Raw genomic sequence first — 5,242 nt, forward strand, 5'->3', positions numbered from 1 at the left:
AAATTAGATTAAATTTATTTGAAATAGGCTATTAGTTCAGTATTTGTTTTAGTTATTTTGAAAAAAACAAAACAAATAAAACCATGTTATGTTAGTTGATAAAAGTTTAGCCGATTCCCTGTTTACTGTGTTTACGTGCATTGATAACCCATTAGGAGTGCATTAGCATGTCTGTCATTATTTTCAGCATATGGTAAGTAGTTTAAGGTTGTGTTAGTTCACAATAATTTGATTAGCTTAGTTTAATGTTACCAATAATGTTAGCATAGGGCATAAACTGTTGCATCCGTTTTTACTTTCTAGCTATTATTCATTAAGTAGGTAGCATAGCCTGAATAGTTAGCCTATTATTAGTCTATTTCCAAATTTCGTTAGATGAACTGTACCTTCCATTTATCACTCACGTCATATTAATTTAGTTAATTCATCATTAGTTGCTTTCTTGAAATCATGTCTTGGATTAATGAGCGTATTAGAAACTAGTTCTCGAATTTTGTTAGATCATTGCTTTATTATTTCATCTTTTAGTATAGTTGTTCATAGTAGTCATGTCTTTTAAAAGCATGTTTTGTGATTTTTCTCTACATTTATCCTAGATTGTCTCGTAGATTTCTTGGTTCTGCCACGTGTTTTGTTTTGTGTTTTGCAGGGAAGCATTGGAAAGTGTGGTAGAGCCCTTTTTGTGACCTAAGTGTACCCTCAGAAAAGCAAAAGTTCAAGAAAACATACCTTACCTCAAGAAGGGACAAGAAGACTTGAAGCACTGAAGCCTTTTCTTTTCTTTTTAGATTAGGGTTTTATTTTATTTTATTAATTGGGTCTGTAATAAAACCATTCATTTATTTTGTTTAAGCCCTCTACGTAGGGCCGTACTCCCTTAGTTATTTAATTATCTAATTAATTCTTTTATTTTGGCAATAAAGAGTAGTTTAGATTGTGTGATTGAATACAACGTATTTTCCGTTCCCTGAGATCGACCCGGACTCCACCACTCGTGCGAGCCGGTTTTTATATTTTTGGTGTCTGGCTTTCACTGGATTTTTATTAAAAATATTGTTTTAAAAAGGGTTTTCATAAAACTCACACCAGTACCTCTATCGTATAGGCTTAAAAATGATTTTTGGGTACGTGAAGAATGTAAAATCAAGATCCATGGTGATCTATGGTGGATTACCCTTAGATCTTGCATTAGAGAGCTTTTAAATGTCTGTACTTGACATACCTCGTGCTGATATATTTTAAAAATATTGATTATTAGAAAATCAAGGTTTGATTCAAGGTTTTACCAAAATCGGTTTCGGAAAAATCACATAGTATTGTAGTTTAGATGCAAATCAATTTTTCATATGATTGTTTACTGATTTATATGCATGATTAGATGATGTATGATAATGAAATTAATGTGTAAGATGACTTAACAAATCTAGAATAAAATAGGTTTTATTAAATCCTATGTTGTTTCGTGAAAATGGTATTTTTCTAAATATGTGATTTAGATCTTAGCAAAAGCATAATGATGGTTATGTTTTAATGCATGAATTGATTTCTATAACATGTTACAATATCTTGCTTGTTAGGTTATGTGTGTACCATGCTTAGAAATCCATGATAGATGTATTCTTTTATGTGTTTTCATTAAAAAGTAATAGTTCAGAATTTTGCTATATGCAGTTGATATTTTTTTAACTATATGATGTCAGTAGAAAAATTATAGCACCCAAACAAATTAGATTATGAGGAAATCCTTTTATGTGAGTTATGTAGACATATACACGAAGTCCTAGTAAACAGGGTTTGGCTAAAAAGTCCATCTTTTGAGGGTTATAGCTTTTATAACATGAACCAGGAAATTTGGCCTATGTATAGAACCGGATCTGGTAGATGTTAGCATAAAAAATTTAGTAAATATGTTTTATGGATTTTTTTAACTAGTCTTTTTGTGTTGTTTGACATCTTTAATATCCCATAAAAAATAAAGAAAAAATTGTAACTCTTGCCAGTAAGTACCAGAATTTTGTCGAAGATGACAAAAAATTGTTACTTGTAGAAAATCAGGACTTGTGAAATTTCACGATAGGGGTCTGGTCCAAAATAATTTTAAAACTATTGACAAAGAGTTTTGCAGCAAGAGTGGATTATGATAAAAGGTAATAGATAATGCTATTATAAAAAAAATAATAAAAATATAAACCTTCCTGTAAATCGCTATTTCTTCTGGGACTAAAATTTTATACTTATGTAATTCAATAGAAAAACCAGATTCGGTCTGAGAATTTATATGGTCAAAATATAATAGATCTTCTTGATCTGTAAATTGGAGATGTTAGGGGACAAATGCAGGTGTTATTCAAAATTTGTGCTTATTAATATGAGCTCTGTGTGAACCATGACAAAGCCTGTGATAATAGGGTGATTTATGTTATTTTCTGTTTTTGAATAATGAATTGTAAACCAATGTGCTTTAATGTATATTATTCTTTCATTGCATGGTCATTTTGTGGATCAGTGTACAATATGATAATTTTCATGAAATTGATGCGTGACTACATGATAAGTGTTTATGCATGATGGTCATGATGAATGTTGTGCTTATAATATGCACAATGAAATGAACCATATGTAATGTTGAATGGTAAGAGGGATGCATAAATAGTTTATGTTATGGCATGAGCATCATATATTAAGTGGTGTATGCATATCATGAGGTATGTGTTGTCGGTTATGAGAGACCCTATGTGTACATGGCTCATGAATGAGCTTGGGTTCTCTGGAATCATTGCAGTGTTTATGTGCACCATCTCATAATAATTGTTATAAATGTTCACGCACTTAGACCTCAAGGGATGTATGACTCAAGGGTACTCCCGAGGAGAGTATGTTACCACGAGTTATGGCTCATGGGTATTTTGGGACGATGATAGGTTCTTGAGAGCCTGGTTTTGAATGAGTTAAGGTTTATGTTAAGTTGGTTGTGAGAGCGTCCTGAGTGGAGGCTCGAGATGGAGAGTCCTTGGTGCTAAGACACTTGAATTAATTGTTATGTATAATTAAGCAACATTAAGTAACCTGTTTAAACAAATTGTCTATCTTAGAGAGGGTAGGCGATACACACGATCGAGAAAATAAATATTGTTTTAGAGAATAAGGCATCTCCTAGGCATTTCATCCTCTACATAGAGAACCAGGACTATCTGATAAAGCCTATGTAGGTAGCTCAACGACTTTGAAGAGTAAAAATCAATTTCCTCAACCATTACAGTATCTCTCGACAATTGGCCAATTCAGTGAGTGTTTGGAGATCTTTATGAGTCTATGAAGTTAATAAAATATATGGCATAACGAATCCTCTATCGAATTGGTTAGATCAAAGCTGAGTCCCTGAAAGTGTACCCTTACAAGGCGAGAAAAGAGAAACAATGCATTAAAGATGAGGTTAACATGGTTCACATGATTCACATGTTTTATATTAAGATGTATAAAATAAATGTATGCAATGGTGCATGATATTACTTGCTAAAGAGTTTAAATGCAAATACTGAATCAAAGAGTAAGATAATGTTGTTTAGTTACCTGTATGCTCAAATGTGTATGCATATAATCTGGATCAGTGATATGTGCTCGATTGATATGTTCATTGTATGCTTTGAGTATTTAAAATTTATTATTCTTTTTATATGGTAAAGTGTTACCTATTGGGGCATGGTTTGACCTCTCACTTTTACCATTTTTAAGGTAATGAGCCCTCCTTCAAAATACTTGGCTCATGTTTTGGTTCTTGGGCATTTTAAATATTTGAATATTTTTTAAATTAATGAATGATTTGTTTAAAACTCTATTTCAATCATGTGTGTGTTGTTGTTTGATTGTAATCCACCCAAGTTTTTATCAGGTTTGCAAATAGCTTGTATATCCCTTTCGTTGGTTAAAAAAAAAAATTCTCAAAAATTTCTTGATATAAATTCCAGCGTTACAATCGGTGGGCCTTCCGACAAATACTAGAAGTTCTGAGCCTACAAAGAATTGACTTGACATTTTTATTAGAAACAAAACCACTCATGAAATTTTTAAGCATCTCGTAAAGGAGTTCTTAGGTTTGGAGATGGTAAGAAATTTCAATGTTGTTGAAAACAATAAGATACTTTGTATCTGGAACGACGATCAAGGTGGAGGTTACGATGAGCTTGGATCAACTTATGACTGTGATAACCGAGCAACAAAACGAAGTAGTGGTGGCCACAGGGGTTTATTACAGGAACAAAGCTGCAAAAAAATGCTAACTTTGGCAACAACTAGCCCAACATCCAAGATGCAACCCATGAATCATTTTCGGGGATTGGAACCCTACCAAGTATGCGATGGAAAGAGTGGGATCCGAGTTCGAACATGTGGACAACGATCAGTTCAATGCCATGATCCAAACGTGCGATCTGTCGGAAGTTCAAATCCCAAACTCCACTCACGTGGGTTATTTGGAGGATGCACAATTCTCAAACTTTTGGAGATACAATAAAAACCCTAAACCAAATTTTGAAAGAAGGTATCATGATAATCAGCCAACATGTACTACGAGTCCTCAGCAACTCCGTGGAAGTGACAGCAATACGTTGGAGGAACTTATCTTGCTGGCTCTCGTTATATTTCAAAATGCATAGTTTGTGAGATTCACAATTAGGAACCACACCGGATACTTCATGCAACAGGGTGCTTCACTTTTGATGAAATTTTGGAGGCAAAATAATTGAGTGGGTGGCCAAGAATTTTGTCTATGATAGACCCAAGATCCAAAATAATTTTAGTATGTGGCTGGACTGATCTATTGGTCGCAGTTTACAAAATTTTGAATGGTAGAAATCATGTACGCATCATACCTAAGGAAGTGATGGACTTTTCGTATAGCTGTAATAAATTAATTGTACAGAAACTCAAATTTAATTCTAGCCACATAGCCCGTCTTTTGGCTAAGTAAGCGAAGGGGGATAAAAAAATGTTGGAAGGATCATCCCCCTTATTGGTCCACTTAGTAATGATTATTTTTGATTGAAATAGAATCTGATAGCGGTCTGCCTAACCCCAGCTTGCCTTTAATAAAAAAAAAAAGTGTAACGAGCCCAAGTTCTACAGGCTAGTCTAGGTTCGAGCTGGCTCATGTGCAGCCCATGTCTGCCTCCAAGCGACCGAAAAAAGAGAGGTCTCTTTCTCTCTCTGAAAAATACGAAAGACCGAAATTTCCTCTACCCTGTTC

The sequence above is a fragment of the Nuphar pumila genome, chromosome 6 (genome assembly GCF_984573655.1).
Source record: "Nuphar pumila chromosome 6, dmNupPumi1.hap1.1, whole genome shotgun sequence".
Taxonomy (NCBI): domain Eukaryota; kingdom Viridiplantae; phylum Streptophyta; class Magnoliopsida; order Nymphaeales; family Nymphaeaceae; genus Nuphar; species Nuphar pumila.